Genomic DNA, 19,656 nt, shown 5'->3' on the forward strand with positions numbered 1-19,656 from the left:
GTGTTGGCACACGCCTGTAATCCCAGCTACTTGGGAGGCTGAGGCACAAGGATCACTTGAACCAGGAGGTGGAGGTTGCAGTGAGCCAAGATCACACCACCACACTCCAGCCTGGGTGACAGAGCAAGATTCTGTCTAAAAATAAAAATAAAAATTCTACCTAATACATAATGCAGAAAAGGTGCCATTAATAGTTGATTTTAGATGTTTTTGTACTCTTTTAGATAACTAGGAACATTGTTGATTTTTTTCCTATTGATTTTTTATTGTTACTGATATTCCATTGTTACCCTTCCCCACTTTCTCCAGGAAATCTCACTAGTTAACACATCTACAGGTCTGTCCTTATCTGGAAATGTATTTCATCTAAGCCGAGAAGCTCCAATTTAGGTAAGCTTTCAGGGGTCAGCCCACACTCTGCCCCTGACCTGAGGTCCAGTTCCTTCCACACTTTGTTCCACCCTTTCCAGTTTGAAGTCCATCCTCTGAGATGGGGAAGGCAGAAGTAAGACAGCAGTGACGTGTGTCTGCCTTGTCTTGGCCACCAGTCACATTACACTGACTGCTCTAAGCTGTGGCGCCATGGCTACCAGTGTCGGTTCAGATCCCTGTCCCCTGCTTACTGGCTGTGTGACCTTGGGAAAGTTAGGGAAACTCTCTGTCCCTCACAGTCCTCATCTAAAAACTGGGAATCACATCAGTGCCTACCTCACAGAGCTCTTGCGAGGATGTGAGCAAATGAATTAACACAAGTAGAAGACAGGGCCTGGCTCAATAAATGTTCACTTTTATTTTGTTCTTTCCCTATCCTGACCAAAACTAAAAGAACCCTCTTCTGTGTGTGCAAAGTTCCTAGAAACTTCTGTTGTAGTCTTCTTGTCATTTTTCATGCTGCTTCTTTTCCCTTGGGCTCTTCCTGCTTCCTTGTGAGCGGGAAAATAAAACCAAGGTCAATTACAAATCTATTTATTTATTTATTTTATTTTATTTTATTTTTTGAGGCAGACTCTCATGCTGTCGCCCAAGCTGGAGTGCAGTGGCATGATCTCAGCTCACTGCAACCTCTGCCTCCCAAGCTCAAGCAATCCTCCTACCTCAGCCTCCTGAGTAGCTGGGATTACAGGCACACACCTCCATGTCCAGCTAATTTTTATATTTTTAGTAGAGACAGAGTTTCTCCATGTTGGCCAGGCTGGTCTCAAACTGCTGACCTCAAGTGATCCACCTGCCTCAGCCTCCCAAAGTGCTGGGATTACAGGTGTGAGCCACTGTGCCCAGCTCCAACTACTGATTGAAAAGATATAGCCCCTGATAAGAAATGTTCACTCCTGGCTTGTCCCACCACACTCTCCAAAGGGGCACTTGACCCTGCCATTTTCTTTCCAGACAGCTCTTCTCTTCCAGACGTCACCTTTCCCAGGCAGTGAGGCCTCCCCCAGGCTACAAAGATCAGGCAGGCTGCAGCACCCGGCTAGTTGAAGAAATTGAATGTTATCTCCCAGAAACCAGGAGGACTACCTCAGTGAGGCTTTTCAACTTGGAAGTTCCTTACTGTGAAATAGGGAAGTTTCTCATTATGCCCAGGTAATACAGCACTGATGGGCACAGGGTTAAGAAGGTGCCCAAGGGAGGCCCTGAATTCTCCTTCCTGTTGCCCCTCCTCAACTCCTCCTTAATTTTCTTCTACTGAAATAAAAAAGTAAGTGAAATAAAATGTTCCAAAACTGACTCAGAGAAGCTAGAGGTCCTAACTAAAGCAATATTTGCAAAACAGCACACTTACTATTAGCTCTGCCCATCGCACTACCTGACAAGCAGTGCTTAAAATAAGACAGAAAGAAGCAGGGAGGCTCATTCATGCACTGCCTGGCTGCGGGAGGCAGCCAGGAAACAGTGCCCTGCCTTGGAGGGGCGCGCTCCCAGCAAGGGGAGGCCAGTGGGAAACAACCACAGCAGAGTTGATAGAGGCCCTGCCTGACACAGCTGTTCAGCCTGCTCTGGGAACATGAGGCAGGAACAAACTACTAGCTCATCCTGGGGAAGCCAGGGAAGGTCTCACAGAGCTGGGGCAGGAGCAGAATCTTACAGGATGAGCCCACCAGGAAGACAAGAGGAGGAAAGTGGGAGGCAAAGGGTGTTTCAGGCAGGGACAGTAGCCTGTGCAAAGACAGACACCTGAAAAGCACGATGCTGAGTATAGGAAGAATAGCCAAGTTCCCTGTGGGGCAGGGGCAGGCAAGGAAAACAGCAGGGAGACCCAGCATCAGGAGAAGTTAGGATGGGGGCCCTCCTGAATGCCGCTTTTCAAGCCCCATAGACTGATTCAGAGTCCTTAAGGTGGGACCCAAAAGTCTACATCCAGGTGGCCCTGAGGACCCAGTGTGGGAATGAGTCACAGACAACAAGGAATCATTGGCATTTTCAAACAGCAGTGTGATGCAACCAGATTTGCTTTTAAGAAACACTGTATTTGTGGGAAAGTGGAGAAGGAAGTGGAGCTTGCAGAGCCTGAAGAAGAGATCAATCAGGAGATGATTCCAGCTGTCCTGTGGAGCCGTGATAAATGAAAGCAATTGGGAGGGAGGAGAGGGGGTGAATATCATGAGATATTTCCAAGGTACAAACAACAGAACTTGATGAGCAATTACATGTGGGTGGTGAAGGAGAGAAAACAGTCAAAATGATTCCAAAGTTTCCACCTCAGGCTCCCCAAGGATTGAGAGCCCTTAAGAAAAAGAGGGAATGGAGGTCAAGAGGAAGCTTGCATTTGTGGGGCAGGCAGTGAGAACTCTCCACAGAGTTTAGTTGGGGTGTGCGGCCCAGGAGATGGCTATGGATAACTGCATGTCCAGAGAGGAGGGCAGGAAGCCACAGGCACTGCAGGGAGGAGTCGAGATTAAACGTGGGGCTTTAGAGTGATAACTGACAAGGAAAGGCTGAGGACGCCCAGGGAGAGTGGACAGAGTGGACGCGCACCTGGAGATGCCTCCAACAGGAGAGGTGGGTGGAGACCCAGAAGGAACAGCAAAGAAGGAGGAGGAAAACCTACCTAAAATAGTGTGGGAAATTGGAAAGGAGAGAGTTTCAAGGAGAGAATGAGAATGTCCAACACCCAAGAAAGGTCAGATGGGGATGGAGCGGAAACACGTAGATTAGGTGTGGCAATTCCAAAGCCACTGCCAACCCTAGAGAAGGCGACCATGGTGTGCTGGGATCCGGAGCCAGACTGCAGCAGGCTGAGAAGTAAATCAAAGCCAGGAGGAGAAGACAGCAATTGCAGACTCTTCTTTTATTGTGAAGGAAAAGAGACAGGACAGTCACCAGAGGGAATGGCAGAGTGAGATATATGGAGCCTTTCCCCTCTTTTTAAACTTTTCACTTTATTAAAATAGCATGCCTTAACACGAGTCACTGAATATAATGATTATTTCCTACATTCTACAGATATCCAAAATGATTAGAAATATTTTCTACTCCAGCACTTCCTAACAGTGTATTTGCAGAGGGTACAATCTCAGCAAGTTAGGGTGAGAATTTTTTTTTTTTCAATTTGAGTATTTGAAAATGGCCATATGGATTCGTATCATCTCATATTCTTGCAGTAAAAAACATGAACACCAGGATTACAAGGGAGTTTGCATGATGTTTGTAAGAAGGGATGTAAGCAATAAGAATGAGGTTCAAACTCCATGTTCCTTGGGTAACCCTTGCATCATAGATGTGTTTGTATTAATAGTGTGTGACCCATTTAATCCTCAAAATAGTTCAGTTGTTCTTCCTAAATAATAGCAAACCTTTATAGAATGCTTATTATATTCCAGGCAATATCCTAAGTGCTTCAATATGTAATCCCACCTGATACTCAAAACAATCTTATGAAAAAGATACTATTATTATCCCATTTTACAAATGAGAAAACCGTAATTCAGAGGGCCTAAAGTAACCTGCTCAATATCACATAGCTAGTAAGTAGGGATGAATTTCCAAATGATGTTATTAAATTTAGAAATTAAGGGGAAATGGCTAAATGTAAAAGAAGTTAAAAATACAAAGGGGCCAAAACCAGAAACAACTCAATGTCCTCCAACAAGAGTATCAATAAACAAATTGTAGTTTATTTAAACAACAAAATACAACTCAGAATCAACTACAGATATATGCAGTGACATGAATAAGTCTCAAAAATTATGTTGAAATATATGAAAAAGAGCTCAATATCACTGATCATTAGAGAAATGGAAATTAAAACCACAATGAGGTACTATCTCACACCAGTCAGAATGGCTGTTATTAAAAAGTCAAAAAATAACAGATGCTGGAGAGGTTGCAGAGAAAAAGGAACACTTACACACTGTTGGTGGGAGTGTAAATTAGTTCAACCATTATATAAAACAGTGTGGCGATTCCTCAAGGACCTAAAAACAGAAATACCATTTGACCTAGCAATTCCATTACTGGGTATATATCCAAAGGTGTATATAAATTGTTCTATCAGAAAGGCATGCTGGGCATGGTGGCTCACGCCTGTAATCCCAACACTTTGCGAGGCTGAGGTAGGTGGATCAGCCTGGCTAAACCAGCCTAGTCAACATGGTGAAACCCTGTCTCTACTAAAAACACAAAAATTAGCCAGGAGTGGTGGTGCATGCCTATAGTCCCAGCTACTCAGGAGGCTGAGTGGGGAGAATCGCTTGAACCTGGGAGGCAGAGGTTGCAGTGAGCCGAGATTGTGCCACTGCACACTCCAGCCTGGGTGAGAGAGCAAGACTCCATCTCAAGAAAAAAAAAGAAAAAGAAAGAAAGAGAAAGAAAGAAAGAAAGAAAGAAAGAAAGAAAGAAAGAAAGAAAGAAACGAGAGAGAAAGAAAGAAAGAAAGAAAGAAAGAAAGAAAGAAAGAAAGAAAGAATGAAAGAAAGAAAGAAAGAAAAAGAAAGAAAGAAAGAGCAAGCAAAAAGGGAAAGAAAGGCAGGCACATGCACACATATGTTTATTGCACCACTATTCACGATAGCAAAGAGATGAAATCAACCTAAATGTCCATAAATGACAGATAGGATAAAGAAAATGTGGTATATAGATACCATGAAATACTATGCAGCCATATAAAAGAACAAGATCATGTCCTTTGAAGGAACATTAATGGAGCCGGAGGCCATTATTCTTAGCAAACTAATGCAGAGACAGAAAACCAAATACTGCATGTTCTCACCTATAAGTGGGAGCTAAATGATGAGAACACATGGACACATAGAGGGGAACAACATACACTGGGGCCTATTGGAGGGTGAAGGGTAGGAGGAGGGAGAGGATCAAGAAAAATAACTAATAGGTACTAGGCTTAATACCTGGGGGAAGAAATAATCTGTACAACCAACCCCCATGACACAAGTTTACCTATGTAACAAACCTGCACATGAACTCCTGAACTTAAAATAAAAAAGTAAAATAACTTTTATTTAGTAAAATAAATTACATTGAATGAAAAATCAAACAACCAAAGAAATATATACTGTACAGTTCCACTTATAAAAAGTTCCAGAAGTACTAATTTCCAATAATAGAAGTCAGAATAGATATTACTAGGGTACAGGAGTGAGAGCATGGTGGGCTCGTGAAAGGGGTTAGGGGAATTTTCTGAGGTGAGGAAAGTGTCTTATATGAGGGTGGTAGTCCAAAATGAAGTCATATGTAAACGAACTTTAGAAAACAAGAAAGAGTCAGAGGTATGATGGAGGAAGGCCAAGGAGTAGGCTGAGGGGCTCAGTTAACAAACATAGATGCAGGCTTAGCTCCAGAGAAGCCCCTAAGCCCTAATGCCTGAGAAGGAGGGAGAGCCAGTTCCGTGGCCAGCAGAAGGATGGCAGTAGCCAGCCGAGGGAGCTGACATCAGAAGGCTTGTCCATCATTTCAGCTGGAGGAGTAAGAATACAGGAGAATACTTTTCCAGTGGTAGATGTTCTTGGGCCAAGGATGTTAGATCTGGGACAACCCCCTTTTATAGATGAGGACACAGTGTTATTGACTTATTCATGGTTACATGGCTAATTAGTCACAGAGCTGGAATCAGCACATAGTTCTTTTACATCAATAGAATAAGTCAACTGGGGTGGTGTCAGAGCCTCCTCAAATGCATGACCCTGCATCACTTCCCACCATAGACTCCCATCACTGCTAATGAAGGCTCTGACCCTTGCTTACTGAAAACAAATGAATTACTTCCAGTTGTATTTTCATTTAATAAACATTCGTCAATCACTTATCACTGGCCAGGTGCTGTTAGATGCTGAAAATCCAAAAAGAAAAAGCCACTATCCCTGTTTTCAGATAACTTAAGATTGGTGAGGTGAGACTCACATGAGTAGATGACACACTAGAGATAAGTACCAGAGTACGAAAGAGGGGAGAAGGTTTACTGTTGGCACAAGCAGAACTCAAGCAATTCTGCTAATGTGAGGAGTTCAGACGTCTTCCTTAAGCCTCTGAGAGAATGGAGCAGGCTGAGGTCAGAGAACTGAAGAGAAGGGTTTAGGGACAGAATCACCCCACTGAAAGCACAGGCAAGCACATGCACAGAGACGCAAGAAACTCTCTCCCCCTGCTCCCCATCCAAGATGGGGAGCTCAGGGGTACAAGTCTGGCTCCCTTAGTGAAGAGCACCAGCCAAATGGACGTGTAAAAACAATCAATGTCAAAAGTATCCATTAAGAGTTTGGCTTCAACACACCCCTGAAGATAAATACAATGCAATCTCAACACGTACTTAGTCTACAAACAGAATTTCCACAACAGAAAATGGACTAAGCTTTGGTGAGTGGAAACATGATGCTTTTAAGCACATTTTAACAAACACAGTGATCTTTAAACAGTCACCTACACAGCATAGTGCTGGCATAAGAACAGATGCATAGACCAATAGAACAGAATAAACCCACAAATAAATCCATGTATCTACAATGAACTCATTTTTGGCAACAGTGCCAAGAAGATACATCGGTGAAAGGACAGTCTCTTCAATAAATGTACTGGGAAAACTGGATATCCATATGCAGATGAATGAAACTAGACCCCTATCTCTCACCATATACAAAAATCAAATCAAAATGGACTAAAGACTTAAATCTAAGACCTCAGACTATGAAACTACTAAAAGAAAACATCAGAGAAACTCTCCAGGATGTTGGACTGGAGAAAGGTTTCTTGAGTATTACCCCACAAGCACAGGCACCAAAGCAAAAATGGACAAACGGGATCATATCAAGTTAAAAAGTTTCTGCACATCAAAGGAAACAATCAACGAAGTGAAGAGACAGCCCACAGAATGAGAGAACATATTTGCAGACTACCCATCTGACAAGAGATTAATAACCAGAATATATAAGGAGCTCAAACAACTCAATTGGAAAAACATCTAATAATCTGATTTAAAAATGGGCAAAAGGTTTGAATAGACATTTCTCAAAAGAAGACATACAAATGGCACACAGGTATATGAAAGGGTGCTCAACATCACTGATCATCCGAGAGATGCAAATCAAAACTACAATAACATTTGTACTACAATTACTGCAGTAAAATTGGCTTTTACCCAAAAGACAGGCAATAACAAGTGCTGGGGAGGATGTAGAGAAAGGGGAACCCTCATAACTCCCCTGAGTATAATCACTATGGAGAACAGTATGGAGATTCCGCAAAAAACTACCGTATGAGCTACCATGTGATCCAGCAATCCCACTGCTGGGTATACCCAAAAGAAAGGAGATCAGTGTATTGAACAGAGACAATCTGCACTCCCATGTTTATTGTAGCACTATTCACAATAGCAAAGATTTGGAGGCAACCTAAGTGTCCAGCAACAGACAAATGGACAAAAAAATGTGTTATGGGCAGGGTGCGGTGGCTCACGCCTATAATCCCAGCACTTTGGGAGGCTGAGGCAGGAGGATCACTTGAGCTCAGGAGTTTAAGGCCAGCCTGGGCAACATGGTAAAACGCTGTATCTACACTACATCGAAAAAAAAAAATTAGCCAGTGCATGCCTGTAGTCTCAGCTACTTGGGAGGCTGAGGTGGGGGGATCACTTGAGCCTGAGAGGTGGAGGCTGCAGTGATCCATGATCATACCACTGCACTTCAGCCTGGGTGACAGAGCAAGACTCTGTCTCAAAAACGACAGCAAAAAAAGTGTATGTGTTATATACACAAAACGGAGTACTATTAAGCCATTAAAAAGAATGAGATCCTGTCAACAACATGGATGCAACTAGAAGATGTTAAGTGACATAATTCAGGCACAGAAAGAAGGAAATTTAGCATGTTCTCACTCATTTGTGGGAACTAAAAATTAAAACAATTGAACTCATGGAGATAGAGAGTAAAAAGATAGTTAGCAGAGACTGGGAGGGATAGTGGGGAGAGAGGGGTGGGAAATGGGGATGGCTAATGGGTAGAAAAATATAGTTAGATACCATGAATAAGATTTAGTATTTGATAGCACAAGAGGGTAACTACAATCAGCAATAATTTGTTGCACATTTTAAAATAACTGAGTGAATACAATTGGAATGTTCATAACACAAAGAAATGATGAATGCTTGAGGTGACGGAAACCCCATTTACCCTGATGAGATTATGACACGTTGTATGCCTGTATCGAAATATCTCATGTGCCCCATAAATACCTACATTGCCTATGTACCTATAACACTTAATAATTAAAAATATTTTTAAAAACCAGTCACCTAAACCTGTTCCACAATCAGTAGTCACGAACATTAAACTGCTGGCTTTATCAACCAGTATCTCCTGAATCCAAGAAACACGCACACTAGCTGAAATGCAGGCCACAGCTCTGCCAGTGATGGATAGCAAAACAAAGGCAGCACTAATGAAAAATTAATGAAAACAGTTACTTCCATAAGAAAAATGATCTGTTTTCTCTCACCTTTGTATTGATTTTTAACCAGCCCTGTAATTGGAAATGTATATGTTATCCTAAGGTAAAGGCAGGCAGAGGGGAGCAGAGTGTGTAATCCACTTCATTGTGGGCAGGCTGTCAGCCATGCAACGAAGCTTTAGCCTGGGAAGCATAGCCTCTCCCTCTCATATTCTCTCCACCCAGCCTGAAACCTGATCTTCCCAGGCTCTGAGTCCTGAGTCATTCCAAGATTATGAATACTGATGACACCCTAATGTTCCTATGTCCATCAGGGAACCCACTTTGGGGATCATCTTCTCCTATAGCATTCAATTGAAATAAATACAACCCCAATCTTCATAGTGCAGGAAGTCCCGTCTCTCCCCCAAGTTCTGAGGAATTCCCTGGAGATTTATCTTTCCCCATAGTCACTTTTCTTTTTTTTGAGACGGAGTCTCGCTCTGTCGCCCAGGCTGTGCAGTGGCACGATCTCAGCTCACTGCAACCTCCGCCCAGGTTCAAGCAATTCTCCTGCCTCAGCCTTCTGAGAAGCTGGGATTACAGGTGCATGCCACCATGCCTGGCTGATTTTTGTATTTTTAGTAGAGACAGGGTTTCACCATGTTGGTCAGGGTGGTCTCGAACTCTTGACCTCATGATCCACCCACCTCAGCCTTCCAAAGTGCTGGGATTACAGGCGTGAGCCACTGCACCAGGACCATAGTCACTTTTTATATCTCACTCAATTCCAGCCTCAACTCTCCCATCCTCTCTTCTCTCATCTGCTGTGGCTCTCACCAAATCTACCACATATTGTCACAAGCTTAGATATAGCCCACCTCCTTGCCTCTCCAAAGACTAACCTAAAGCAGTACTAGGTTAGGCTAGTTAAAGTTAGTTAAAGCAGACCAGGCATGGTGGCTCACGCCTGTAATCCAGCAATTTGGAAGGCCGAGGTGGGCGGATCACCTGAGGCCAGGAGTTCAAGGCCAGCTGGGCCAACATGGAGAAACCCCATCTCTACTAAAAAATACAAAAATTAGCTGGACGTGGTGGCGTGCACCTGTAGTCCCAGCTACTCACAGGTTGAGGCACGAGAATTGCTTGAACCTGGGAGGCAAAGGTTGCAGTGAGCTGAGCTTGCGCCACTGCACTGCAGCCTGGGCAGCAGAGAAAGACTCTGTCTCAAAAAAACAAAAAACCAAAAAACAATAAAGTCAGTTAAAGCAGACTGAGGCAGGTTGGAGGGTAGAATCTGCATTTCCTTTGCTCACCACTGAATTGTAAATGCCAAAGCTCTACTTGGAGCATCATAGGAGCCTAAAACTAATAATAGGCCTAGAATATAGACACAGACCTTGAACAACCAAATTCATAGAGACAGAAAGTAGACAGGTGGTTGCCAGGGGCTCAGGGAAGGGAAGTATGGGGAGTAATTATGTACAGAGTACAAAGTTTCAGTTTAGAAGATAAAAAAAGTTCTGGAGAGGCCAGGAGCAGTGGCTCATGCCTGTAATCTCAACACTTTGGGAGGCCGAGCCAGACATATCACTTGAAACCACGAGTTCAAGACCAGCCTAGCCAACATGGTGAAACCCCATCTCTACTAAAAATACAAAAACTAGCCAGGCATGGTGGCACACACCTGTAATCGCAGCTACTCGGGAGGCTGAGGCACGAGAATCGCTTGAATCCAGGAGGCAGAGGTTGCAGTGAGCCAAGATCGTGCCACTGCACTCCAGCCCGGGTGACAGAGTGAGACTCTGCCTCAAAAAAAAAAAAAAAAAAAAAAAGTTCTGGAGAGGCATGGTGGTGATGGTTGCATAACATTGTGAATATTCTCTGTGTCACTGAACTGTCCACTTAAATATAGTTAAAATGGTAAAGTCTATGTTATGTGTATTTTACAATTTTTAAAATTCAATGAAGCAATGATAGAAAAGAGGAGTGGAGCTCAGTTCTCTTTTATCCTAAAACTAAACATCTGTTCTCAGGACTCCTTAATGTCCCAGCTCATGGGGTGGCTGCCTGGTCCAGAGCTCTCCAAAGTGAGTGCTCCAGACCTATTTATAACATAGTCCAACTGGAGAGAGGAAAGCAAATTACAACTTCTATTTATATATATTAATATTTTCTATTTTGGGGGTATATTTAAACATATATAATACTATAGAAGCACATGTAGATAATTTAGAAACAATTAGATTTACACTGGAGGAATGTTGTCAAAAACTTTACACTCCTGGACTGCATAATCAACAAACCTTGAAGACCATTATTATTATTAATTTGTATAGCTTTAAGTGGTACAAGTACAGTTTTGCTACATAGATATATTGCTTTTGGTGAAGTCTGGGCTTTTCGTGTAACCATCATTTGAATAATATACCTTGTATCCATTAAGCAATTTCTCTTATTATGATTTATTTATTTATTTAGAGACAAGGTCTTGCTCTGTCCCCCAGGCTGGAGTGCAGTGGCACCATCTTGGCTTATTGCAGCCTCTACAACCTGGGCTCCAGCGATCCTCCCACCTCAGCTTCCTAAATAGCTGGGACTACAGGCACACACCACCATGCCCAGCTAATTTTTTTATTATTTGTAGAGATGAGGTCTCACCATGTCACCCAGATTGGTCTTAAACTCCTGGGCTCACGCAATCCTCCCACCTTGGCCTCCCAAAGTATTGGGATTACAGGTGTGAGCCACTGCTCTGGGACTCGTATTATTATTTTTTGACGTCTAGCTCACCTTACTAGCTGTGAGCTCCACAGGGACAGGGATCTTCATGTGTTTTGTTTTTTTATTTTATTTAGTTTTGTTTTTATTTTTATTTTTTTAATTTTTACAGATGGAGGGTCTCGCTATGTTGTCCCGGCTGGTCTCAAACTCCTGGCCTCAATGATCCTCCCATCTCAGCCTCACGAAGTGCTGGGATTACAGCGTGAGCCACCAAGCACCCTGGCCATATGTTTTGTTTATCTGTGTATCCCATACCCCCAGTACAGTATCTGGCATACAGTAAGTTCTCATGGATAGTTGCTGATGAATGAGTTGTGGCTGCTATTACCACTACTCTCTCCAAAGCAGGTGCTCTTAGCCCATGACCATGCCATGCTGCTGGGGGCTTCTGGCCCACTGGGACAAGCTCTCTTCCTCTTTCTCCTCCTTTTCTTTTTTTTTTTTGCTACACCATCGTACAGTTTTCTAATCTGTAAAATGAGGACATTGGGCAGAATGCTTCCAAAGTTCCTTTCTTTCTTTCTTTTTTTTTTTTTTTTTGAGATGGAGTTTCACTCTTGTTGCCAGGCTGGAATGCAATGGTGCGATCTCGGCTCACCGCAAACTCCGCCTCCTGGGTTCAAGCGATTCTCCTGCCTCAGCCTCCCGAGCAGCTGGGATTACAGGCATGTGTCACCATGCCCAGCTGATTTTGTATTTTTAGTAGAGACGAGGTTTCTCCATGTTGGTCAGGCTGGTCTCCTGACCTCAGGTGATCCACCTGCTCGGCCTCCCAAAGTGCTGGGATTACAGGCATGAGCCATTGTGCCCAGCCCAAAGTTCCTAACTTTCTATGATGCTGATTTTCCTGCCTAAATGCCAGCTACTAGGTTGGAGTCATTTCTAAGCCACAACATGAATTTGAATCAGGGATAGATGCATGCAGCTTCAAGGTGACTTTGGGGACTTGGCCTGACTTTTTTTCTCAGTGAGGGCAAACTGCTGACATCTCCTCCAGGATACCAAAAGCCACGTACGTTACAGAATCTCACCAGTCAAGGCCCTTCTGCTGTTCAAAGTAGGTGTCAAGGAAAGGTGGCTCTTTTAGAGGTAGAAAAACACATTTACATTGAGTTTCCATTAAGATCTTATTTTCACAGAACCCAGGTTTGATGGGAAATCTGTGTTTTCTGACTTGGCCCTGTGTTGGTCTTGCAGCCGAACAATCCCAGGTGGACCTCCCTTGTCCATGCACACATTCCCAAAGTGACTTAGAGCAATTTTCTCAACCTGCCTGCATCTCACATTTCTCCTCTGATAATCCAAGAATATAACACTCATTTTGTGGGGCTGCTGTAAGAATAAAAAGACGAGTACACAGTGAGACCTCCATAAAATATAACCTTGGTCGCTATTATTATATTTTGTTTTCTAAAATGGGAAATGAGAGACTAAATCCGTAGTTTCCAGAGGAATTCCAGAATTCTCAAGAGCTGCCAGAATGGGGCTCCAGGTAGTTCATCCTCCAAGATGCCCCCATTTTTTTTCCAGCTCTGCTTTTTCTCAGATTTATGTATATTTCTTTTGAAAAAAAGGGGGGGGGATTCTGCAGATTTTTTGACGTGCTTTACAAATATTGGACAGATAAGCAGAAAATTTTTAATCCTATGAATCTAATTAAAAGAAAGTAAGATGCCTGAACTCAAACCACTGCACAGGTGATCTTGCCTGACAGAGAAAGTGAGATTGGCCTGCCCCCGAATTTCCTGGTTCCCTTCACTGGGCTCTGCTAGGAAGAATTCCCTGTTAGAATCATCTCTGGGACATGCTGCCCATCTCCTAGACAGGTGGTGGTTAAACACCCACTCTTTGGTGAAATATCTCACGCTGCCATCTCTGCCTACAACCGCTCATCCCTAACCACTCACTTTCAAGAAAGGGAGGAGGGAGGAGAGAGTGAGTTATTAGGAAATAATCCTGAATACACCCAGGCCTGCTGTCTCTCCCATCTTTCCAATCCAAGTTCAGCCTTGGGCATAGATTTAAAACAACATTGTTCTGGAGGTGGTCTTCAAATGCAACAGGCTGTGATTAATGCTCACACTGTCCTTTAAGGCTATGGGCAGCCTTCTGGACTATTCTGCATGGGCTGGTGCTAATCTGAGTTCAGGTTATGGTGGAAATAGCCTGGTTCACAGGTGTGGAGCAGACTCAGCTTCTTCATTTGTGGCTGAAAAACCTTGGGCAAATAACTTGCATGCTTTAAGCCTTGGTTTTCACACCTGAAAAATGAAGGTAAACAGCATTCACCTTGCTTGTCTCACAAGACTTTTGTGAGAAGCTCATTGAAGACTGGATGTCAGAACCAGATAGAACCACACAGAAGGGAGGCCCAAGGTCACCAGAGACTATCTGAGCCTGCCCCTTGCTGAGGAGGCTGGTGTGGCAGGAAGGGGCCGGGCCATTCTCTGGACACATCCGTGGGTCCTCTGGCATGAAGTCATTTGGAGAAGGAGAGGACATGGGGCTGCAGGTTCCTACATGATCCATCCTCGTGTCCGATCCTAAAGCTCACTTTCACAGCTTGCCCAATGCCGGGCAGGGAGGATGAAAGTGTCCTGGCTGAGATTCCATCCAGATACCACTGGCTCTTCCAAGATTAAACAGACAGTGCATCTCACTCCCACAGCATCTCAAAGCAGAGCTGGCCTTTGGTTCAACAGGGCCCAAGGCAGGAATGGGTGGGCCCTGCCTTCTCCTGCCACTCAAGGTGGGCATGAGGGATCTGTAGGCATAGCCACTTGTTTTGAGGACATCTAGGGTGTGGAAAGCCAGAGAAAGCCCATAGAAGAGAGCTAACGACACGGGCCAGGGAGCGTGTGTGGCTGAACCAACTGGGCAGGTCCAGTACACGTGGAGGTGCACCTCATTGTCCTGGACTGGGGCTCAGGAAGCCCGGCCCTTCTTCCTACTCTGTGTGGCCTTGGGCAAGTCACATCACCTTCTCAGGTTTCTATAGATTAATGGAGTTGGACCAGAATCTTGCTTTTCAGATGGGTACATTTAGGCCCATTACTCAGTGGAAAAAGCTACCAGTTACTCATCTTCCCAGAATGCCAATTTTACTTGGAGATTGGAAGAAACAGTTTTTCATTTTCTTAAACAGCTTTATGAGATATAATTCACATCTCATACAATTCATCCATTGAAAATGTACAATTCAGTGCTTTTTAGTGTATTCATAGGGCTCTCCCAGCATCCCCACCATCAATTTTAGATCATTTCCATCACCCCAAACGGGAGAAACCCATTCCCTTTGGCCACCACCTCCCACCACCCAGTCCTTCCAGCTCCTGGCAACCACGAATCTACTTTCCATCTCTACAGGTTTGCCTGTTTGGGACATTTCATATAAATAGAATCATACACTATGTGTTCTTGGAAGGCTGATTTTTATATTAAAACAAACAGTTGTGTTATGAAAAGCATGCCAAAATTACATTAATTTCTAAATCACAAAAGACATTTCAGAGAAATCTCCCGTGTGTCTGGCAGCTTCAAGCTCAGTCTGAGTCTCCTCTAGGGACAGTAATTCACTCTCCTCTGCCTCCAGGGCCACTTGGTGCAAATTCTGGACGGCACTGGACTTAAGGATCTAGATCCAACCTTTGACAGACCCCAAGGCTCAGCTAGATAAACCAACAGAGTGATTTTCCAGGAGAAAAAGTCACTAATCATGACTTTCTGTTACCATGTTCCTCCTCATCCCCTCATCTTTCCATCTTATCTCACCTCCACACAGAGGTCTACATTTAGAATAACTGAAAAAAAAATAAGAGAATGATCCCACTATTTCAGATTTCCATGTGAAAGAATAACAGGTTGTGGCTGCCCTCCCTGCCCACTCACCTTGTACCATTCTTCCAGTCTCTGGGAGGGGCTTCTTCGTCTGTTCTATTCATTGCAGCCTCCCCGTGCCCAGTACAGAGCCTTGGAATATGATAGTGAAGCCCAGTTCCAGCTCCACAAATATTTGATAGAAGAAAGAAATGGAAGAAAGGCTGAAGGAAGAAAAGGAGGAAGCAAGGGAGAGGGAGAGAAAAACTAGGAAATCGGGATCCTACCAGCCCTCTATCTCCCCATCTCCACACCATGCTGCAATGCAGCCCCCGAGGGGCTTTGAATTTGCCCATATCAATCACCTGCTTCTCAGAAATCATTACTGCCGCAAATCAAGACAACGAAACCAACTGCTCACTAAGGAATTTGAAAATGAAGAGCTGTGAGTGGGTTGGGGAGGGTTATTAGACCAGGAAGCAGAGCACTCTTCACTGACAGAGTGCTTTTGCATATATTATCTCATTTGACCTTCCCAGAAGTCTGGTGAGAAAGCCAAGGCCAGGATTCTGTAGGCTGTTTTGGATGAAAAACATAAAACAAAAAACCCTGCACTTAGGTAGAATGCAGTGCTTTGGCACACACGGGTTCTAGAATCACTCAGCTTTGTTTAAATCTGAGCTCTGGTCCTGTGTGACCTTGGGACCAGTGCCTGACCTTGGGTATGCTAAGGGGCACAGGCAACTGCACAGTGTCATGTGGGGCAGGTGGGACCTCACAGGGAGGAGGGTCTGCAGGTGCCTGGGGCTGTCCTGCACTCTCTCAGCATCCTGCTCAGAGCCTGCACAGCGGGCTGTGCTATGCTTGTGCTGGAGGGGAGGGGTCCTGTCCCTCTTGTCCTTCCTTTGTATTGGGCATAAGGGGAGTCTTGAGGGGGAGGGACAAATGGCGCAGGAGCGTAGGGCAGTCTGAGCATAGATGTGGGCTGTTTCAGGAGGTGCTGGGAATGCCAGCTGCCCAGGACATGGAGACAGCAAGCAGGAAGCCACCAGGGCACTTGAGGGTCACCCACTGAATGATTCGGCATGCCTCTCTGCAACCTCTCAAAAGATCAGTTTCCTTATCTGCCTTCTCAGAGAATTGTGGTGAGGGTCAAAATGAAAAGTATATGAAGATCTGTTGCCCAGAACCTGGCCTCCAGACAGTACTTGGAAACGGTCCTGTACCCACAGCTAAAAGAGCTGGAGCGGAGACCTTGATCCATGGCCTAGGTGCTTGTCCAGGTCCCCTGCAGGGACATGGGGCTGCCTCCCTGTGCCCAGTGCACCATCTGCTCCATGCGCTTGATCTCAGAGCGGTTTAACGACATCTGTCCCAAGACATGTGCCACCCTAGGATACAGAGACGCTAATGTATTCATGATGCACAGAGAACCTTTTCTGTTTAATACACACTTCTCAGGACTTCACAAATCCAGAGGTTAAAAGGAATTTTCCTGAAAAAATAAATGCACAAACTAAGCTTTTCTGATAGGAATCCAAGCCAGCAAAGACTCCTCCTGAGAGTTGCCTGGGTCCCCAGGCTATGAGAGGGCATTTGTCCCATGGAAGGGGCATATGCACCCCACTCTATGCCTCACCTGGAGGGCTGGGGCAGCTCCAATGTATAAACCCAAAGGAAATGGCACCCAGGCTGGGCTGAGCACCTCAGGCTTTTCTGAAGGCACTCCGACTTCATGGGATTGGCAGTCAGAGCAGCCCTCTGTCCCTGAAGCCACTATCATAACGTGGTGTTCTCTCGCGAGGCTGCTCTGGGGGATGGGAAATCACAGAGCACTTTTCCCACCCACTATCACCAAACCTTCAAAACTGGCTTACCACCGGATGCAGTTGCTGATGCCTTTAATCCCAGCACTTTGGGAGGCTGAGGTGGGCAGATCACCTGAGGTCAGGAGTTCGAGACCAGCCTGGCCAACATGGTGAAACCCCGTCTCTACTAAAAAAACACAAAAATTAGCCAGCCGTGGTGGTGGGCACCTGTAATCCCAGCTACTCGAGAGGCTGAGGTAGGAGAATCACTTGAACCAGGGAGGCCGAGGTTGCAGTGAGCCAAATCGTGCCATTGCACTCCAGCCTGGACAACAAGAGTGAAACTCTATCTCAAACAAACAAACAAAATAACTGGCTTACCTTCTTGCTGTGGATAGAGCTGGAGGGCAGAAGCTGTGAGGGGTCCAGTAACATAGGTAATGCTGACCACGTAGAGCTGCGTGGTGACTTCTAGGGGCCCAAAGCATCTTTGCCTTCATAAGGCCTTTCTTCCAAAAAATATTACAAATATATTTTGCGATTGCATTGATATGAAGATGTCTTAGTTTGTTTTCTGTTGCTTATATCAGAATACCTGAAACTGGGTCATTTATAAGAAAAGGAATTTATTTCTTTCAGTTACGGAGGCTGAGAAGTGCTGGGTTGAGGAACCACATCTGGTGAGGGCCATCTTGCTAGTGGGGATGCTGCAGAGTTGCTGCAGGACATCACGCAACGAGGGGGCTGAGTGGGCTAACATACTAGCTCAGGTCTCTCTTCCTCTTCTTCTAAGGTCACCAGTCCCACTCCCGTGATAATCCATTAACCCATTAATCCTTGAATGGATTAACCCACTCATGAGGGCAGAGCCCTTGTGACCCAATCACCCCTTAAAGGCTCCACCCCTCAATCCTGCCACATTGGGGATTAAGTTTCAACATGAGTTTCGGTGGGGACATTCACAGCAGAGCAGGACACAAATATAATCCAGGCTGGGTTTACATGTTACATATTATATATATGAATCAAATGTATTGCTTCTTCTGATTTCAAAAGAATTTTAAGTTAAAACATTTTTGTAGGCCGTAGGCCCTGTGTTTGCTCTTGCTGGAAAAGTTGCCCTGAGACCAGGACAATTCAAGAGCCTACAGCCCATCCTCCTTAGGCTGGGCCAGCCACTTACCCTGGGATGTTCAGTTAGTCAATTAAAAGAAACTTGTGCTGAAACAATACATTAGAGACAGGCTTCCTTTAACAAAAACTGAAGCTCCACTGTAAGAATAACACAAAAAGAAATGAAAGAAGTCAGATTAGAAAGAAGGTGTTGTAAGTTTATGGGTGGCCTTAATAAACACCCGCGTGTACAACCAAGAGGTGAGCCTGGTGTTTGATAATGGCTTTTAGCTAGGAAATGAGTTTGGTTTGAAAAAGGCATATTTTGAGAGGATAGAAAGAGCTTCTGTTTTATCTGGATAGATAACAAGCCCCTTTATGGTGTTTTATAAAATTTCCTTTAGTCCTCAGATGCTGGCTGAGTCCTGCCAGGCACCGTGCCAGACCTCAGGGTGAGGATGGCTGGGCCATGTTGTCTGCCTAGAGGGGGCTCACCCAGCAGCAGGGATGGAGGTGGAGGGCATCTGGATTTCATTCTGCAGGGAACAGGGAACCAGCAGAGCAGGACCAGCTACGCCATTCATGGGGTCTAGAGCAAAATGAAAGCGAAGGGCTCCTTGTTCAAAAAGTGTTCAGAATGTCACAGCGGCAACATGAAAGCATTAAACCAAGTGCAGGGTGCTGATGGGGGGCCCGGTGTCACTATACGGGCTGCTGGCCTGGGAAGTTGCCTGCCTGGTGCAGTTCGGGGTATGAATCTTGCCTGAACCAACTGCAACCTCCAGTCTGACATAGCGTGCTTGGATTGTACTCGGAGTGTCTCTATATTATTGCTATACTACTTTTTACTCAAATGTAAGATTTTAAAATATATATTTTGATCTTTTGTGGGATACTGACAAGGTTGTTTCTTTGAAAAAAAAAAAAAAATGTTGTATGTCATTAAATACAGAAATTATCCAACTAAACAGAAACTGACTCCAGAGACAACTTCTCCAGAATCTCTTCTCCAGATGGTGAGGCCCGGTCAATGATCCAGGGTCCCTCCCTGCAGCCAGGTGAAGAAGGCACAGAACTTACTGCTGGGGTCAGGAGCTGGCACTGCCCTTACAAACAGAACAGCAACACAGAAGGTTTAAGTCCTGCCAACAAAGAAGTTTTTAAATTCTCCTTCTACATATTCTACAGCAAAAGTGGCCAAATTAATCCCAAAACTTCCTAAGAAATTCTTTTACTGGCCTGGCGCAGTGGCTAACACCTATAA

General features: G+C 44.6%; 1 long non-coding RNA gene across 1 annotated transcript; it reads right to left on the reverse strand.

Annotated features, from left to right (window-relative positions):
* Positions 1–768: 768 nt before the first annotated feature.
* Positions 769–15,890, reverse strand: LOC116468101 (uncharacterized). Its single transcript, XR_004247995.2, has 4 exons — positions 15,544–15,890; positions 13,737–13,916; positions 12,873–12,987; positions 769–919 (listed from the first exon to the last, which is right to left on the reverse strand). It is a non-coding gene; the product is annotated as an uncharacterized LOC116468101 (long non-coding RNA).
* Between the last annotated feature and the right edge of the window lie 3,766 nt (positions 15,891–19,656).

Source organism: Hylobates moloch, unplaced genomic scaffold, assembly GCF_009828535.3.
Source record: "Hylobates moloch isolate HMO894 unplaced genomic scaffold, HMol_V3 SCAFFOLD_5, whole genome shotgun sequence".
Classification (NCBI taxonomy): domain Eukaryota; kingdom Metazoa; phylum Chordata; class Mammalia; order Primates; family Hylobatidae; genus Hylobates; species Hylobates moloch.